The sequence below is a fragment of the Pristis pectinata genome, chromosome 31 (assembly GCF_009764475.1).
Source record: "Pristis pectinata isolate sPriPec2 chromosome 31, sPriPec2.1.pri, whole genome shotgun sequence".
NCBI classification, from domain to species: domain Eukaryota; kingdom Metazoa; phylum Chordata; class Chondrichthyes; order Rhinopristiformes; family Pristidae; genus Pristis; species Pristis pectinata.
In genome coordinates, this window is record NC_067435.1 from 17,638,885 (window position 1) to 17,660,306 (window position 21,422).

Genomic DNA, 21,422 nt, shown 5'->3' on the forward strand with positions numbered 1-21,422 from the left:
CTCTTCTGATCCAAAGAAACAATACCAGCTTATCCAATCTTTCTCTACACTTCATTTTTTTCCAGTGCTGATAGGTCAGGACATCGTGCATAAAAGTTGGGAAGTTATGTTGCAGCCATGGAAGTCATGATGTATAAGACTTTGATTAGGTTACATTTGGAGTATCGTGCACTGTGGGAAGGATATGGAGACTTTGGACAGATTTTGGAAGATGGTCAACTGACTTGCTTGGATTGGAGCTATAAGGAAAGGGTGGACAAACTTGATTTCTCTGGAGCATTGGAGGCTAAGGGACGACCTGAAGGAAGTATATAAAATACTGAGAGGCATAGATATGGTCAACAGTCTTTTTTCCAGGGTGGCAATGTCAAATTCCATTGGGCACAGGTTTAAGATGAGAGGGAGAAAGCTTAAAGGATAATTGTGAGGCAAGGTTTTTTTTGCAGAGAGAGTGGCAGGTGCCAGAAGTGCACTGCCAGAGAGGTGATAGAAGTGGATATAATAGCAACATTTAAGATGAGATTAGACAGATACATGAACAGGCAGGGAATAGAGGGATATGGACCACATGCAGGTAGATGGGATTAGTTTATTTTAACATCATGGTCAGATAACCATGATGTGCTGCATTTTTCTATACACCATGGTGTGCTGTATATTTCTATCTTCTGTTGCTAGACATCTTTGTAAATCTCTTTGCTCTCTATCAATCACATCTTTTCTATAAAACAGCAGAGAGAACAGTGTACTGTACTTAAATGTGGTCTTCTGTTATGTACAGTTCTAACATAACTTCTCTGCTCTTACATTCTACACCTCAGATAATAATTAAAAATCATTATGTATGTCTTTAGATCACTTCACTGGCCTGTCCTCCTACCTTTAAGAATATGTGGACATATACTCCAGTATGGTCTGTTTCTCTGCACCACTCAGTATCCCACCAGTTGTTATGTATTTTCTTGTGTTTATTGCATGGGATTAGTGCAAATGGATGTTTGATGATTAACACAGTCTCCGTGGACTGAACGGCCTGTTTCTGTGAGGTATGACTCTAACTTCTGATCTCTGTGCCAAAAGTGTAAAATAATTGTTTAACCATGACTGTATTGGATGTACAACAGTATGTTCCGCTTATGATGGATGAGCTGAGAGCAAGGATCAGCAGATGGGATTATGATATTGTTGCAATCACAGAAACATGGTTGAGGGAAGGGCAGGATGACATCAATGCTCTGGAGTATAGATATTTCAGGCATGAGAAAGGGGGTGCAAAGGGGAGGGGCGTGTTGCACTGCTGATCAGGGAGAGCATTTATGGCTGTAGTCAGGGAAGATATCCTAGAAGGATCGGCCAATGAGGATATATGGGTAGAATTTAGGAATAATAAAGGAACATTCACTTCAGGGTTATTCTATAGGCCTCCCAATAATGAGCAGGAATCAGAAAAACAGACAAGTTGGCCAATTGCAAGAAGGGTGTAAAAGCAAGAGGGTTGTAGTAGTGGGAATTTTCACTGTCCCAATATTGACTGGAATACCCTTTGGGGAAGGCTTAAATGGAAGAATTTGTAAAATGCATCCAAGAGAGTTTTTTGAAGCAATACGTAAAGAGTGCTACTAAGGAGGGGGCTGTATTTGACATTATCTTAGGGAACGAGGATGGGCAAGTGATAGAAGTGCCTATGGAGGAAGCCTTTGGGAACAGTGGCCGTAGTTCACTGAGCTGCAAGGTAGTGGTGGAAAAAGACAAGAATGGTCATTGAGAGAGGGCCTTAACCTGGGGTAGGTGGAATTCAATAGTGTATAACAGGAGAAGACAACATCCAATCAGTGGGATGTGTTTAAAAGCAAGATAGTAAGGGTTCAGAGTCTCTGTATGGGTAAGAAACAAAGATGGTAATTTTAGGGAATGCTGGTTAATAAAGCATATTGAAGGTATAATCAGGGAAAAGAAGGAAGCGTATGTCAGGTAGAGGAAACTGGTATCAAATGAGTCCTTTGAGTCTTATAGGAGATATGGAAGAGATCTGAAGAAAGAAATTAAGAGAGCAAAAAGGAGCCATGAAATGATCTTGGCAAATAGGATTAAGGAAAATCCTAAAAGCTTTGGACTGGGGCTCTGCTGTGTTGGGGCTCTGATGGAGATTTTTGCATCTTTGTTAGCCACAGGTGAGATACCCAAAGACTGGAGGATAAGCTAATATTCAAAAAGGGCAGTAAGGTTAAAACTGGAAACTACAGGCCGATGAGCCTTACATCAGTGGTGGGGAAGTAGTTGGAGAAGATTCTGAAGTTCAGGATTTATGGCCTGATTAGGAGATGCCTGCATGGTTTTGTGCAGAGGAGATCATGATTGAGTTTCTTGAGGAGGTAACTAAGAAAATTGATGAAGGCAGAGTGATAGATTTGGGTTACATGGATTTTTATAAGGCTTTTGACAAGGTACTGCATGGTAGGCTGGTCCAGAAGCTTAAGGCCTAAGTGACCCAAGGAGGGTTGGCAAACTGGATCCAAAATTGGCTTGGTGATAGGAGGTAGAGGGTAGTGGTAGATGTCTGTTTTTCTGACTGGAAGTGGTGTAAGGCAGGGATTGGTGCTGGGACCTTTGTTGTTTGTCATATATGACGTGGATGAGAATGTAGGTGGTATGATTATTAAGTTTGCAGACAACGTGAAAATTGATGGAGTCATGGATAGTAAGGAAGGCTGTCTAGGGATACAGTGGGACATAGATCAGCTGGAAAGTTGGGTGGAGCAGTGCTGGATGGAATTTAATCTAGACAAGTGTGAGGTAGTGCACTTTGGGAAGTCAAATTCTGGTGGGACATATAGAATAAATGGTAGGAACCTCCAGAGCACTGATGTACAGAGGGACCTTGGGGTACGTCCATAACTTGCTGAAAGTGATGACACAGGTGGATACAGTCATGAAGAAGGCATTTGGTATGTTTACCTTCATAGGCTGAGGCATGGGGTATAAGAGTTGGGACGTCATATTGCAGCTATACAAAACATTGGTTATACCACACTTGCAGTATTGTTCTGGTCACCACAGGAAGGATGTGGTGTCAATAGAGAGAGTGCAGAAGAGATTCACCAGGATGTTTCCTGGAATGGAGGGCTGTAGTTATTGGATTGGATAGGGTTTATTCTTGCTGGAATGCAGGAGGCTGAGGAATATGGATAGAATTGATAGTTAGAGTCTACTTCCTCAGACAGGGGAGTCTAGAACTAGGAGGCACAGGTTTAAGGTAAGGGGGAGAAATTTAAAGATCTGAGGGGTAGGTTTTTCACACAGAGGGTGGTAGTTACCTGGAACAAGTTGCCAGAGGTGGTGATAGAGGCAGTTAAAATTCTAATGTTTAAAAGGCATTTGGACAGCCACTTAGATAGAAAAAGCATAGTGGGAAATGGGCTCAATGCAGGCAAATGGGATTACTGCAGACAGCATCATCGGCATGAACAAGATGGGCCTAAAACGCCCATTTCTGTGTTGTATAATTCTATGATTATAACAATAATTTTCATAGAAATGACACTTTTAACTGGGTAAAGTAAGCAATGGATGCTTCTCTTTATTGCAACACCTGAGATATTGCATGTTCTCAGAATTGTGCAGTGTTAAAGAGCATATAGACACAGTATCATTAAAATGCAAACAACAATACCTTACTACTTCGCCTGAATGGTGTCTAGGTCCTGCTATACACATGCATAGCTGCTTCATTTTCAGAATTAAACATTGTACAATCATCTTAGGTATGGCCTTTTGACAGAAAAAAGGTAATTGATAAAGCCAGTACAGATGATCGGGCCTAGGAAACTGATTTGAGGAACTCCTGCTGAAATGCCCTGAAGCCGGGTTATTGAACTCCATCAGCCACAACTGTTTTCCTTTGTATGAGGTTTGACTCCAGCCAGTAGCATTCATTCCCCTTGATGCCTGTTGATTTTAATTTACTGGGGCTCCTTCATACCACACTTGTTAAGTGCTATTTAATATCAAAGCCAATGACACCTCCCTTATTTTGTTGATGATTGAGTAAAGACTGATTGGTTGGTTTGGATCTATCCTGCTTTTTATAGATGGGACAAACCTGGACACATTTTCATCTTGTCAAGTGGTCACCAGTGTGGCAACTGAAATAGAACAGCTGTAGCTCATTCAGGAGTGCAAATCTTCAACAACAAACTGCTATGTTAGCTGGTTCTAAAAACAAATTGCTGTGTCCAATGCTTTCATTCACTTCTTTATATTACGTAGAGTGAATCAAATTGCCTGCAGACCATCTTTTGTGATGGGAGGGAACTTTGGAGGAAGCCAAGGTGGATCTTCCTCTTGGCATCTATGTAAATATGTTTGTTATACTTCAAATCTTGTCTTTGACACTCAAAAGCTGGGTTCTGCCATTGATGAGATTGGGCATGTTCTTCAAGTTGCCTTCTCCTGCTTGCTGTTTCAGAACTAAATGTGATAGGATTGCAGAGCTTTGATCTAACCTGCTGATTGTGGGATCACTTAGCTCTGTCTACTGTTTTCATTGTGTTCATCTAGTTTTCATTCATCCAGTTTATGTTCAACTGTTTTCATTGTTTTCTCCTTGTCCTGTGCTGCAGTTTCACAGATTAGCACCTCATTTTTAGAAAGGTCCTTTTGCACTCTTCATTGAACTAGGGTTCGTAATAATGGTGGAGTAAAGGATAAACTAGGCCAAGAGGCTACAGATTGTTATGGAATATGTTTCTGCTACTGCTGATAGTCCACTTCATCTGTTCGTGCCCAATTTTGAGCTTTAAGAACTGTTCTGAGGTTACCCATGTAGTACAATGGTAATATCACACGATACAATGAAACACAAAGGACAGCAGATGTTGGAATATCCAGAAGAAAAACACTATGATCCTGGAGGAATTCAGCAGGTCAGGCAGCACGCCTGGAGAAAAGCAAGTGGTCAACATTTCGGTCAGAATCCTTCTTCAGGACTGAAGACAGGAAAAGGGGAAGCCCAATATATGGGAGGGAAAAGCAGAGCAGTGATAGGTGGACAAAAGAGGGGAGGCGGGGTGGGCACAGGGTGGTGATAGGTAGATGCAGGTAAGAAACAGTGATAGGCAGGTGCGGGGGAGGAAGGGAGAGCAGATCTACCGGGGGATGGGTCAAAGGTAAGGAGAGAAAAAAGGAGGGTAGAAAAAAGAGAGAGAGGCTAGGAAAGGGAAAAAAAAGAAGAGGCATGGTGGGGGGGGGGGGGGGGGTGGTTGTTGGGGGGATTACTTAAAGTGGGAAAATTCAATGTTCATGCCAGTAGGCTGCAATGTTCCAAGACAGAAAATGAGGTGCTGTTCCTCCAGTTTGTGGCAGAGGTGGAGAAATTGAGAAAAAGGGATTTCTCCACCTCTGCTGCATCTGCTCCCATGATGATGCTTTCTGCTCCAGGACATCCGAGATGTCCAACTTCTTTACTCACCATGGCATCCCCCCTACTGTGGTCGAGAGAGTTCACACCCACGTCTCTGCCGTTTCCCGCACCTCTGCTCTCACCCCCACCCCTCCCAGATCCTACAGGGATAGGGTCCCCCTTGTCCTCACATTTCATCCCACTAGCCTATGTATCCAAGACATCATTCTCCACCTCTTCTGCCATCTCCAATGGGACCTCACCACCAAGCATATCTTCACCTCCCCACCCCTTTCTGTCTTTTGCAGGGACCGCTTTCTCCATGACTCCCTAGTTCACTCCTCCCTCCCCATCCCCACCCATCCTGCTCCCACCCCAGGGACTTTCCACTGCCCTTGCCATAGGTGTAACACTTGCCCCTACACCACCTACATCACCTCCATCCAGGGACCCAAACAGTCCTTTCAGGTGAGGCAGAGATTTACCTGCACCTCCCTAAAAATCATCTACTTCATTCAGTGCTCCAAGTGTGGCCTCCTCTACATTGGCAAGACCAAACGCAGACTAGGTGACAGTTTCATGGAACACCTGTGCTCCATCCGTAACCGCAGTCTGCCTCTCCCCACTGCCAGTCACTTCAGCTCCCCCTCCCACACCACCACTGCCAGGAGAAGTCCAAGCGCAAACTGGAAGAATAACACCTTTTTCCATCTTGGAACCTTGCATCTTGGAATATTGGAACATCTTGAAATGTTGACCGCCTGCTTTTCTCCACATATGCTGCTTGGCCTGCTGAGTTCCTCCAGCATCATAGTGTTTTTCATCACATAATACAATGAGGGGTGCTCTCTGTGTGAAGATGAAACTGTCTCCACAAATACTCCGAATGCTACAGAGGACAGATGCACCTGCATCAGGTATACTAGCTAAGGTGAGGTCGCTTAAGTTCCTGCCTGCCGCAGACTTAATCTGGAAGCTCTTTCTTTCAGGGTTGGGCCAGTTTCATCAGTGGAGGCGGGACCAAGAAAGACTTGCTGATGGGTATTGAAGTTCCCCCACTGTGAGCATACTCTCTGCCTTTGCTACTTTCAGTACTTCTTCCAAGTGGTTCAACTTGGAGAAGCTTTGATCAGCATCTGAGGGTGGATTATAGGTGGTAATCAGGAGCAGGTTTCCTTGCCCACATTTAACCTGAAGACAAGAGACTTCACTGATTCGGAGTGAGTCAGAAGCAAATCCCAACAAAGTGAAGGATCTAATGGGTGCATTTGTCATCTTTTCTGAGATTGACCTGCAAGTTTTGCTGAATCCCTTTGCCCAGGTTGCATTACTTTTTAGCCTCTGTATTGATGTAAAGCAAACTGAATTTCTGCACCAACCACTTCCTGGCAGAGACCCACCCCTGTCATTTACCACAATTAAATGCAAACGTTAACCAGTGTCAGGTCCTTTGCTACCTCAGCAGTACTACAAGTGATTATCAGTATTGATAAATAAATGTCAGCATGCTTGAAATTAGCTGCTGCTTTGAGACACCGATGAAATAAAGCTATGAACAAAGCAACAGGTCTGGAGAAAAGCAGTGGTGATGGCGGACAGTCCAAGTGTTTGCAAAATACCTTTCATGGAGGTTTTATGTTCCCATTTGGTCTATATTCATTGACAATCTGCCTCCTGTGTCATCACCTTATTAAAATACTTAACTGTCCACAACATTGCCAGAAATGTAGCGTAACGGGAAATAAATAGTCTGACAAAATCACCAAGAATGCACTGTGACAAGTAACTAACACAGTAGTGAGGAAGCCATGCTAACATAGAGAGTAATGGCCTGAGTCGTCCACTTCATATATTTGGAGCCCTTTACAGAGGAATGAAAAAGGCAACAAGAAGGTTAGTTCTCCCAAACTCTGCTACAAGGACTGTACCAAGCAACACCTGCAGGGTGCTGGGCTGGACTTAATCACCTGGGAGGAGAGGCAAACTTGGCATTCCTTCTAAGGAACCACAATGAACAGCAAAAAAATCATCGTGCCACCTTGGCCAACAGTAGGAGGGAATGTAGACACCAACTTGCCCTGGCATGTTTCCTGAACAATACATGTGGAAACTGATTACAGTAATTATACTCAAATATAAATGACAAGCATTACTCCAGGTATTTGTGAGGAGGACTTTCCAAACCCAACAATGCTGGGGGAAACATTGCATGTCTGTGTATTGTGCAAATTAGGTTGGGCTGTCTGCTTCTATTATTGTGTTTTAATGCAGTGATTATATACAACTGCTTATTAGGCTGTTTAAGATAATCATTGCTTGGATCTGGAGTCACATACAAGTCTGATAGGACAAGGCAGGAGATTTCCTTCCCTGTAGGATATTTGCTGAACTAATTTTGGATTTATGACAATCCAACATTGTCATGGTCACTATTACTGAGAATAACATTTTCTGTTAAATTCCCTGAATGCAATAGTGGGATTTGAAGTAATGTCTCCAGTTTATTAGTGCATTTCTTTTTAGTACAGGTCCAGTGATTTAACCACTGTGTACCGTTTTACCTGGTATTTAAAACTCAGTGTTGTGTTTAGAATGAGCTGATCTGGTATCTCTGTGCCCTCTCCTACAGAATAGTTGATTGCTGCATCAACCAATGACCTGATTCACAATGGAACCAGCATCCCAACCCTGGAAGAGATAGATGAGGCCTACGAGGAATCTTGAGCATACCATGGCCTCTTTCCCAGCAGGTGACAAGGAATTCTTCTTGGTGATCTCAGTGCCAGAATCAAAAGGAATACAAACCTCTGGAATAGTGTGATCAGCAAAGAAGGAGTGGGGAAGATTAACTCTGAGGGAGTCCTTCTGACAAAGTGCTTGGAGCTTGAGTTGCCATAAATAATACCCTTCTTCGTCAGAGAAACATAGAATCATAGAACTGTAAAACATGGAAACAGGCAATTTGACCCAACTCATTCATTTTTGTATTAATCCCATCTGCCAACACGGCTTTCTGTGATTCAGTGCTCATCTAGCCATTTCTTAAATGCTGTCAGTGACCCAGCTTCAACTACTCTCTCAGGCAGTGCATTCCAGGTACTTGCCACTTTCTTGGTGAAGAAAGTGCCCCTCATATCCTCTCTATATCTCCTCACCCTTGTCCTAAATCTGTGGCCTCTAGCTTTATCTGCCTCTGATACGGGGAAAAGTTTCCTGCAGCCTAGAGCAACAAATAAAATGCTGGAGGAACTCAGTAGCTCGGGCAGCATCTGTAGAGGAAGATGGTCAGTCGATGTTTCGGGTCATATGTCTGCTTTCCTGCAGTCCACCTGATTTATGTCTCTCATGACTTTATATATCTCAGTCATGCCGTAATCTCTTTCACTCCAGGGAGAACAAACCCAGTTTCTTCAGCCTTTTCTCATAACTGAACTGCTCCATCCCAGGCAACATCCTGGTGAACCTCTTCTGCACCCTCTCCAGTGCCATCACTCTTTCCTGTAGCATGGTGACCAGAACTGCACACAGTACTCCAGCTGAGGTCTGACTAAGGTTATATAAAGTTGGAGTATAAACTCCTTACTTCTGTATTCAATGCCCTGATTAATGAAGGCCAGTATCCCATATGCTTTCCTAACCACATTAGCAACCTGTGTTTTCTCCTTTAAGGATCTATGGACTTGTTGCTCAATGCTCCTTAAGAGCCCACTGTTCATGGTGTATGTCCTCGCCTCATTAGTACTCCCAGAATCCATCACCTCATGTCTGTGTGGATTAAAATCCATCTGCCATTTTTCAGCCCATTTCACCAACACAATATCTGCAGCTTAAGACTACTTTCCACACTATCATCAACTTGGCTAATCTTTGTGTCATCCATGAACTTGCCGATCATACCTCCCACATCCACATCCAAGGCCGTCACATGTTTTACAAACAGCAAGGGTCCAAGCACCTATCTTTGTGGGACACTACTAGTCACAGGCATCCTGTCACAAAAGCAACCCTCTACCATCAGCGTCTATCTCGTATTGCCAGGCCATTCTGGATCTTATTTGCCAATGTGCCCTTGAACTTAGCACTGACACTTGTTAGATTACAACAGCATCCATGTGAAGGACTGCATGGATGAATGCATCACTTGGACCATGACCAGTGTTAACAACTGCTTGATTGACCACTGCTTAATCTGATCTGCCAGCTCTGTCAATCTGGTTACTAAGTAGCAAAGGCAATGGCTGCTGCAGGAAGATCAATGTCAAAGGTCTCAAAGATAAGAACATAATAAGAACATAGTAATAGGAGCAGAAGTAGGCCATCTGACCCATTGAGCCTGCTCGGCTATTCAATAAGATCATGGCTGATCTGGTTGTGGACTCAGATCCACCTACCTGCCTTTTCCCCATAACGCTTAATTCCCCTACTATGCAAAAATCTATCTAATTGTTGTCTTAAATATACTTAATGAGGTAGCCTCTACTGCTTCCCTGGGCAGAGAATCCCACAGATTCACTACTCTCTGGGAAAAGCAGTTCCTCCTCATCTCTGTCCTAAATCTACTCCCGAATCTTGAGGCTGTGTCCCCTAGTTCTGGTCTCACCTACCAGTGGAAACAACTTTCCTGTCTCTATCTTATCTATCCCTTTCATAATTTTATATGTTTCTATAAGATCCCCTCTCATTCTTCTAAATTCCAGCGAGTATAGTCTCAGGCGACTCAAATCTCTCCTCATAAGCTAACTCCCTCATTTTCAGAATCAACCTGGTGAGCCTGCTCTGCACCGCCTCCGAAGCCAGTATATCTTTTCTCAAGTAAGGAGACCAGAACTGCACGCAGTACTCCAGGTGCGGCCTCACCAGTACCCTGTACAGTTGCAGCATAACCTCTCTGCTCTTAAAAATCAATGCCTCTAGCAATGAAGGCCAACATTCTAATTGCCTTCTTGATAACCTGTTGCACCTGCAAACCAACCTTTTGCGATTCATGCACAAGCTCTCTCAAGTCCCTCTGCACAACAGCATGCTGCACTTTCACCATTTAAATAATAATTTGATCTTTTAATTTTCCTTTCAAAGTGGATGACCTCACATTTACCTATGTTGTACTCCATCTGCCAGACCTTTGCTCACTCACTTAGACTATCTATATCTCTCTGCAGACTCCACATCCTCTGCACAATTTGCTTTCCCACTCAATTTAGTGACATGAGCAAACTTAGATACGCTAGACTCGGTTCCATCTTCCAAATCGTTAATGTATATCGTGAGTATTTGCGGGCCCAGAACTGCCCCCTGCAGCAGTCCACTCTCCACTGATTGCCAGCCAGAGAAACACCCATTTATCTCAACTCTCTGCCTTCTATTGGTTAACCAGTCCTCGATCCATGCTAATATATTACCCCCAACTCCATGCATCCTTATCTTAGGGATAAGTCTTTTATGCGGCACCTTGTCAAACATCTTCTGGAAATCCAAGTATACAACATCCACCTGTTCCCCTCTATCCACTGTGTTCATTACATCCTCAAAGAACTCCAGTAAGTTTGTCAAACGGGACCTGCCCTTCCTGAATCCATGCTATGTCTGCCTGATGGAACCACTTCTATCCAGGTGTTTCGCTATTTCTGCCTTCGTGATAGCTTCAAACGTTTTCCTGACTACAGATGTTAAGCTAACTGGCCTATAGTTACCCGCTGTATTGTGAAGGGTCATGGCTGTCTCGTGACAACATTGCCCCTACCTGATCGGATGACAGCACTTGCCCCTACCTGGTTGGAAGACACACCACTGCCAATCAAGGTTTGGCCCCGTCCCACCCATCAGCACACACCTGGCCATTGGCCTTTTTAAATTACCTGGGCTGGACTGCCCAGCCCTCCAGCACTATAAAGAGTGCCACGTGCTTGGCTCGACTTCTTTGTCTCTGAGGGATTCACCCTGCTTTGCTCCAGGCCGAGCACTGTGAAACGGCGCTAGAGAAATCATTGGTGAGGTGTGCATTGTTTAAGGGTTGGGAGCATCTTAGTTAGTATCCCTGGTAGCATAGAGCCGAGCCTGCACTGAGTCAAGGGGTGGCGGGTATCGTATTGATTTTCCTTGATTGTCTGTACCAAGTTCGTCGTGTGTGTGTGTGTGTGTGTGTGTGTGTGTATTTTACCCCCGTTGCGATTTTCCCACGCTCGCTGTCAACTGTGCGCATGTGTGTGTTATTCCCGTTACCCTTTCCCCACGTTCATCTTTTGTAAATAAATCATTTATCTCTAAGACTGTGTTCAGAGTCCTTACCTCTGAGACTTTGAACCTGTTTCGCAACATTTGGCGCTGTGAGCAGGGTCTCAAAGGACTTGGCTGAACATAGACGCAGGGAGGGATGTTCTGGAACAGGGGCAAGAAAGCCAGTGTAGGCACCAAGGATAGGATTTCCATGTGGACCGACGAGAGCGAGGGATTTGGGAGCTTGGCCAGCATGCTGGCAGACCACAGTAAACCAGTGGACTGGGCCAAGCAGTTAGACCCCTGTGGTGAGAAAATGGGGCACCACGTAGTCGCCCTCCTCCAGAGGTCAGGGTTCCCCAAGGCTAAGGGGAGTCAAAGGGGTGCCTTCTTCCCGTTTGTGTCCCTCTTGAGACGCCAGGTCAGGATTACTGGCCAGATACTGTATGTGTGTCTCCAAAAAGACAAGGAGGTAGAGGTGCTCCAGCAGTGCTGCTGTGTGCTGCAGGAGGCAGTCCAGGCTGCCCAGACCAGAGCCAATGATCTCGAGGCCAGAGGTATCGAGGTCACCTGCAGGCTGATCCAAATGCAGCGGGCGCAGGCAGCCCGTCGGTCTGACTGGCAGCTGGACCCTCTCAAAATTCGAGCCCTGGTCCAGTGTGCTGGACGCATGGCTGGGGTATGGGGATGTATGGATGGATAATGACGAGGATGGGGTGCCCGAGGAGCCTGGGTCCCATCACACCTGCCCTCCCCCCTACCCACCCGAACCCCTGCATGCTCAACCCATCACCACGTGGTCCCAGGTCCGCCACAGAAGGGAGGGGAGTCAGGATGAGGCCCCCGCAGGAGAAAGAGCCCGCTGTCCCTCTGAGACCACAAGAGACCCGGGATTTCTCAGCCAAGGAGCTGACCCAGCTGGCGGATCGGTACCACCAGCGGCCGGGCGAGCACCTGGCTGGATGGCTGCTCTGACTGTGGGATGAGGGGGCCCCCAACGTGAGCCTCTCTCACCAGGAAGTGAGCGCCCTGGGGGGCCTGTCCAACCAGCAGAGTGTTAACAATGCCCCGCGGGTGCCACAGCAAGGGATCGGGGATGATGCTACCCTGTGGAATTGGGTAGTGACCGCCATGAGGGTCCAGTACCCTACCCTTCTCGAGTGGGATTTATATGGGCGACCACAATGGAGCACGGTCAGTGAGGGCACCACGGCCTTTAGGTAGTGGGCGCTGGGAGCCCGCGATCGCAACTTTTTAGAAAATGCAGGGTGACCAGCGCCTCATGAGGTCCTGCCCCTCATGGGACCGGCTAATGGGAAAACCGTGCGGGATGCCATCACCCTCCTGGAAGGGCTAGAGTACTTGTAGCGGGGTTGCCCACTCAGATCTGTAGGGTGAAGATGAGGGCTGGAAACACAACCCCTTGTTCTATGCGCAAACGGCTATTCTTGGACCTGCTGCATGCAGGGGTGGACCGTGCCAGCATAGATGGGATCCTGACCTTCACCATTTATGCACTCTGGAAAGAGCTTTGTGGGGGGACATCTGGCCAAGCGAAAACCCACAACCATCTTGGGATCAAGCCCGACACAGGGGGCTCCCCCAACCTCCGGACCACGCAGGCTGCCCCTGCTGACACTGCCTCTGCCCCTCCCCCACTCGAAACAGTCCCTCCTGCCCTCAAGGCTGAGCTCCGGGACCTGCTGAGACAGGAAATGGCCCATCTTCGCCAGCAGGAATCTTCACCCACGGGGTGGCAGACCACCCCCCTCCCACAGGATGAAGGCCAGGGGTCCCTGTGCATTTGTTCCATCGCCCTCTCCTGCCCGGGAGACCTGAGGCCACATATACCTGTCGCAGTACATTGGGAGAGGGGAACATACAGAGGTGGATGGCACTCGTTGACACGGGTGCCCAACACACCATCATCCCAGGTGACCCCACCGGGTGGAAAGAGACACAGATGCAAATAGAGGGGTTAGGGGGTTTCCCTTTTGCCTGTGAGGGAAGTCACTGCATGGCCATCGGGAACCAACCTCCTTGACCCATAACCGTTTTGATAGCGGCTTCACCTGAGTTCATCCTAGAAATCAACATTTTAAAGGGACAGTCCCTTTATACTAACTGGGGCATGTTTATGTTCGGGGTTGCACGGGCTACAGTCATAGTTGGGGCAGCCAAACAGGAACAAGTTGTTGTTCCCCCTCCTTCCAAGGTCGTCTGTAGCTGACAGTACAGAGTGCTGGGGGGACACCGAGATATTACTGAGGCTGTCCAAGCCCTACTGCAGGAGGGTGTCATTAGACCTGCAGCCTCTCCCTTCAACAGTCCCATCTGGTCCCTTCGCAAAAAGAATGGGACGTGGTGCATGACAGTGGAATACCAGACACCTCAACAAGTCTGCCCCCAGCCCCCCACTTGCTGCTGTTGTGCCCGACATAGTCACCCTAGTGGAGGACATTGTGGGGCGCCCAGCCAAGCCTTGGCATGCACTGGTGGATTTAGATATTCATAGCCCCACTATCTGCCATGGTTTACTCTCCCATAAGAAAGCCACATTCTTATGGGGACCTGAACAACAGGCTGCTTTTGAAACAGCAAAGCAAGCTATTGAACAAGCACTGCTGCCTGCTCCCAGCCAGGCAAGTGTCCTTTTTGAATTGCAGGTCTCAGACAGTGAGATGGTCACCGAATGAAGCCTCTGGCAGAAGATCCAAGGGCGCAGAGTTGCTTATGAATTTGCCAGCACCACTAATAGATCCAACTGCTGGATTTGCATGCGAACCCCAGCACACACTGATGAAGCTCTGCCACTTATGCCGATCCCGCTGGATGACTTTCAAATGAACTGTTTACATAGACTTTTCACTCCTGTGTGTTTTGGCATATCTGTTTGGGGGGGGGGGGTGGTGAATGGCAGTCCCCCACCACTCCCCTCACCACTACATAACCTCTCTTCCAGCAATCCCCGATGGGGTGGGTGTTTCAGGAAATGGTATTTCCCTCCCTACAATTTGACCTCCACCCGAGTCCTGACTCTCAGGGTCATTCCACAGCCGGTGAGCAAACCTAAGGAATGCTGGTGCAGGCTCCCGAATGAGCATGGTTCCACCCTTTCAGTCGGTCACAACGACTGCGAGCGAAACTGGTAACCGGGTACCCCAGTGACCACTGCCGATGGTGCCGCTAAACTGGGGGCTCCCTGGACTTTGAATGGGATCCACTGGATTTGCAGCCACCATGTCTACCCATGGCTCCCCATGAGCTGGTACAGTTGCTGCTTTCCAGTGTTTGTGGTGCCCTATATCCACGCCCTAGATGTCCTTGGGGAGCACCCGGCATACAGTGGCCACCGGGACAAGAGAACCATCATGGAGGTGGAGGGGTTTTGGATGATAGCCTTTCCCACATATGGCACAGCACTATTGTCCCGTGACGTTATCCAGATGGCCAGCGTGCTCGGGACGGTGGCCAACAAAATGGCAGTGGCACTGCAACACTCCAAATATACCCTGACACAGACGGCGGCAGAGCTGACGGCCTTGAGAATGGTCGTCCTGCAGAATCGAATGGCCCTGGATTACCTACTTGCTGCTGATGGTGGTACCTGTGCAGTGATTGGTAAGTAGTGCTGCACATTTATCCCTGATGAGTCAAGGAACATCACCCACTTGGCTGCTCACATTCGGGACTCGGTGGCTAAAATTCAAAAAGTGAGGGACCAGCTCCTCCAGCACGACATCTCATGGGGAAACTGGTGGCCGTTTGGGACTCTGGGGGGGTGGTGGGCAACTGTCATCCACTGGGTGACTGCTCTTGTCCTGGTTATTATTGCTGTCTGTATATTATGCTGTGCTTGCCAGCTTTTCAAGATCACGTCTGCCTTTCACTAGTACTGTATACTGACATATAGTTTTAGGCTTAGAAATGGTTATTTCCATGTAATGATTGGTGAGTGGTGTGACATCTGAGGGGTGGATTGTAGTCTGGAGGGTCGTGGCTGTCAAGTGATAACATTGCCCCTACCTGGTCGGATGAAAGCACTGCTCCTACCTGGTCAGAAGACATACCACTGCCAATCAAGGTTTGGTTCCGCCCCACCCATCAGTGCACACCTGGCCATTGGCCTTTTTAAATTACCTGGGCTGGATCCCCCAGCCCTCCAGCACTATAAAGAATGCCACGTGCTTGGCTTGGCCTCTTTGTCTCCCAGGGATTCAACTTGTTTCACTCCAGGCTGAGCAATGTGAAATGGTGCTGGAGAAATCATTGGTGAGGTGTGCATTGTTTAAGGGTTGGGAGCATCTTAGTTAGTATCCCTGGTAGCATAGAGCCGAACCTGCACTGAGTCGAGGGGTGGCGGGTATCATGTTGTTTTTCCTTGATTGTCTGTACCCAGTTCGTTTTGTGTGTGTGTGTGTGTGTGTGTGTTGTTCCCGTTACCCTTTCTCCCCGTTTGTCTTTTGTAAATAAATCATTTTTCTCTAAGACTGTGTTCAGAGTCCTTGCCTCTGACACCTCGAACCTGTTTCCCAACACCCGCCTTTTGCCTACATCCTTTTTTAAACAGTGGCGTGACATTTGCTGTCTTCTAATCTTCAGGAACTTGCGCAGAGTCCAGAGAATTTTGGCAAATTATCACAAATGTATCTACTATTACTTCTGCCATTTCTTTCAGTACCCTAGGATGCATCCTATCAGGACCAGGGGACTTGTCTACCTTTAGACCCACTAGTTTGTTCATCATTACCTCTTTAGGAACAGCGATTGTATCAAAGTCGTCACCTCCCATTGCATCCATAACATCTCTTTTTGGCACGTTATTCTTGTTTTCCACCATGAGGACCAACAGAAAATCATTGTTCAGAGTCTCGGCCATTTCCATATTACCCAATATTAATTTGCACCTCTCATCTTCCAAGGGACCTACGTTCATTTTAGCCACCCTTTTCTGCTTTATATCATTATAAAAAACTTTTACTATCTGTTTTTAAATTTTGTGCTAGTTTACTTTCATAATTTATCTTCCCTTTCCTTAATGCTTATTTAGTGGTGCTTTGTTGCTTTTTAAAGTTTTCCCAATCTTCCAGTTTCCCACTACTCTTGATGACTTTGTATGCATGAGCAAATCGTTTGATGCCTTCTTTTATTTCCTTAGTTATCCAAGGCTGGCTCTCCCCACCCTTACTGTCCTTGCTTTTAACTGGAATATACTTTTGTTGAGCACTGTGAAAAATCTCTTTGGAAGTCTTCCACTGTTCCTCAACTGCACCACCATATAGCCTGTGTTCCCAGTCTACGCTAGCCAACTCCTCCCTTATCCCTTTGTAGTCTCCCTTGTTTAGGCATAATACACCGGTTTTAGATCGAACTATTGCACCCTCCATTTGTATGAGAAATTCAATCGTACTGTGATCACTCTTTCCAAGAGGATCCCTAACTACAAGATTGTTAATTTTACCTGTCTCATTGCATAGGACCAGATCTGAGATAGCATTTTCCCCTGTAGGTTCACTGACATTCTGTTCAAGAAAACCATCACAGATGCATTCTCTGAAGTCCTCCTCAAGACTGCTTCAATCAACTTGATTCGTCCAATCTATGTGCAAGTTAAAGACCCCAAGACAACTGCCATTCCATTCTTATATGCATCAAATATTTCTTGGTTTATTTCCTGTGCCACTGTAATGTTATTATTCGGTGGCCTATAGACAACTCCCACCAATGATTTTTTCCCTTTACTGTTCCTAATCTCCACCCAGATGGACTCAACATTCTGCTCCTTGGATCTTATATCATCTCTCACTCTCGCCCTGATCTCATTCTTAATTAAGAGTGCTTTAGCCACCTCCCTTACCTACCTGCCTAACCTTCTGTTACTAACTGATACCACTGGATAGTTAATTCCCAATCATCTTCACCCTGCAACCACATTGATTTGATGGCCACTAAATCATACCCCTTTGTACTGATTTGTACCACAAGTTCACCGACCTTGTTTCAAATACTATGGGCATTCAGATAAAGTGCCATTTCACTTATTGTCCTTTTAGAATCTATTAACCTTTGTGTCCTTTGCGTTTGACTTTTCTGTACTCCACTCTTGCTTTTTTCTAACTTTTGCTTTGGTCTCTGCATTGGTCTCTGTCTTTCTGTATGGATTCCCATCCCCCTGCTATATTAGTTTAAACCCTCCCAACAGTATTAGTAACCAATCCCCCTAGGACATTGATCCTCGTCCTGGCCAGGTGTAGACCATCTGGTTTGTACTGGTCTCACTTCCCCCAGAACTGGTTCAATGCCCCAGGAATCTGAAACCCTCCCTCTTGCACCACTGCTCAAGCCACATATTCATCCTAACTGTCCTGCTATTCCTCCTCTGACTAGCTTGTGGCACATATCAATCCTGAGATTATTATCTTTGAGGTCCTACTTTTTTATTTATTTCCTAGCTCCCTAAATTCAGCTTGTCGGACCTCATCCCGCTTATTTTCTATATCGTTGGTACCTACATGCACCATGACAACTGGCTGTTCACCCTCCCTTTTTAGAATGCCCTGTAGCCACTCTGAGACATCCCTGACCCTTGCATCTGGGAGGAAACACACCAAATGGTGTCTGTCTATTCCCCTTACCATGTAATACCCTACCCCTATAGCTGTGCAACTCTTTTTCCTGCCCTCCTGTGCAGCAGATGGTGCCATGATCCTGGCTACTGCTGCCTTCCGCTGATGAGCCACCTACCCCAACAGTATCCAAAGCAGTATATCTGTTTTGGAGGGAGATGACTACAGGGGACTCCCGCACTGCCTTCCTGCTACTGTTCTGCCTGTTGGTCACCCACTCCCTATCATTTCTTAAACTCTCAAACTGTGGTGTGACCAACTCACTAAATGTGTTATCCACAATATTCTCAGCATCGCGGATGCTCCCAAGTGAATCCACGTGCAGCTCCAGTGCTGTCATGCGGTCTGTCAGGAGCTACAACTGGACACACATCCTGCACACATAGTCATCAGGGACTCTGACAGCCTCCCTGAGTTTCCACATTGCGTAGGAGCAGCATGACATGCGTCTGAGCTCACCTTCCTTGACTAAAAAGCTTTGAGGGAATAAGAGATCCTGCAAAGAATGCTCTACCCAGACAGGCCTTCATGGACAACCTTGTAACTCGCATTGAACAGATGTTGCAGACTGTCCTCGGTGTCTGGTCTGCCATAATTAGTACTTTGATTAGTACCAGAATACACTCAGACTGGTTGATGAGGATGACCAGAAAATCCAGGAGTTAGTTAATTCCGAGAACTGCCACCATTTCTTGTGGAAGGAAAAACACACGCATAAGTATCTGAGGGATGAGGTCCAAGAAAATGCCTGTGATATATTGATAGATGGTGAGTAGAAAGGAACACCCACACTGGTAGGAGACGGACATGCCAGGGGACCTGAGAGATCCTGTAATCATGACCTTCTTCGAATAAGCAGACAATTCCAATTGTTCTGGCTGCCACCAAGGATGTCATCACCACATCACCAGGATAAGCAAAACAAAATCAGCAAACGTTCCTGGATAACATCGGCATCTTTGAGGTGCTAATTATATAGGATTTCATGGGCAGGCTTTATTGTTTATCTGCTCAACATCAAACTCCTGAAACAGACACTGCTCTCCAAGCTCTGACATGCCAAAAGCTTATCAGAGGGGCAGAGGAAGTGATTTAAGGATGTTCTCAAATCCTGCTTGCAAAGTGTAACATTCCCACTGACTCACCACTCAAAACAGAAAAGGAGTATTCAGGATGGCATATCGAACCTCAGGACCATTTGTCAGGAGCACACAGAAGCCCAGCATAAATGGTGGAAGAAATGCACCACCTCCCAAACCACCCACTCATCTGCCTCATCAAACATGTCCTATCCCACCTGTCCTCATCAGCCAATTCAGAACATATAGAACTGAAGTGGAAGCAAATCATACCTAGCGTGAACAACAAAAAAAAGAAGATAGGATCGTAGAATAGGCAGATGTGTGGCACATGGAATTCAATACACAAAATGTAAAAGGGATGGGGAGAAACAATGTATATTTAAATGCACAATTCCAAAGAGTGTGCAAGAACATAAGGACCTGGGGATCTTTGAATATGGCAAGACATATTGAAAGAATAATTGACAAAGCATGTGGGATCTTGGGCTTCTTAAATAGAGGAACTGAGTACAAAGACAGGGGTTGGGGGTGGGGGGTGGTTGCAAAGCTCTGGTTAGAGCATAATGAATGCATTCTGTCCAGTTCTGGTCACCATGCTCAGGAAGGATATGAAGACTGCAGTGCAGGGACATTTACCAGAGTGCTCCTGTGGTTGAGAAATTTTAGCTACATGATTGGGGTTCTAGTCCTTGAGTAGAGATTTGATGGTGTACAAACTTATACAAGGATTCAGGTAGTGGTTGGGTAAGGGAGGGGCACAGACCAAAGTTTTGGACAAGAAATGATGGAGGATGGGAGGAAGAAAATTTTCATACAGTGACTGGTAATGGCCTGGACCTCACTGCCCAAGAGACACATGGAAGCAGAGATGATCAATGATTTGAAAAAAAAGATTGAACTGGTGCTTGAGAGCTCCAAGATTATAGCAGGGGAATGGCTCCTCTACACAAAGCCAGTATCACCTGTACGAGACTGTGACCTTGGCTCTGTTCACTGATCTGAAGGGGTTAATGAATTCCAGCAGAAAATGAATAAACTGCTCAGTGACAATTCAATCATTGATGTTTACCTGGATACAGCTTTTCTGCCAGATATTGTTTCCTTTTCTAGTCTTCAGGAAAAAAACTCACTGACAATTTGATTATTGTCCTTTAGCATAATGTTCGCAGCTGGAAGATCTCTTGGGAGACAATTAGAGAGGGGTGACTTTTTATCTAACATCTTGCAAGTTTTTTCTAGAAAAAAAAACACAACTCCATGAATGCTTTGGTGGATTTCATGAACTTAATCACTTCTGCTTCTTGATGCTGGGCTCAAGTGGTTATGACCAGAGCTGAAAAACCTGAGGAGTCAGTCAGACAATATTGCCCTAAATGCACTCTCAGATCAGGGGCGTTCACACAGATCTCCGAGTGTGTGGACTCACACTGCCTGTTGGAGTCTGGGAATAATCTTATTTTCTTTCTTTTAACCCAGTACTAATTTCAGAGGTAGAAGTGGCACTCAGTGGGGTGGCATGCTTCTGTGAGACGTGGGAGATCAGGGGGAAGTCAAGTGTCCCTGACAACAACACTTGCAGTTGTCCAGCTGTAGCTGCTCTCAGACCGCATGGATCACTTAGAACAGTGGTTGGACTCAATGAGGCACATCCAGGAGGCAGGAAGTGTTTACAGATAGGAGTTTCAGGGAGGTGGCCGCTCTGCGGGTTTAGCCAGAGAGATGGGTAAGAGAAGGCAGGTAGTACAGGACTATCTATCTCCTTCTCCAACAGGTACACTGTTTTGGATAATCCTGGGGGGAGGATGCCTCTCAGAGGAAAACAACAGCAGCAGGCAGATCAGTGGCACCACAATTGGCTCTATTGTAGAATAGGGAAAATCAAAGTCTATGTGAGTAGTAGTGATAGGCGACTCTATAGTCAGGGGCACAGACAGGTGTTTCTGAAGTTGCAACTGATGGTCTCTTGCCTCCCTGGTGCCAGGGTTAAGATTGTCTCAGAGCCACTACAGGCCATTCTGAAAGGGGAGGGTGAATAGCCAGAGATTGTGGTTCATATTGGTACTGACCAACAGGCAGACAGAGAGATGGGGTCCTGCAAATTGT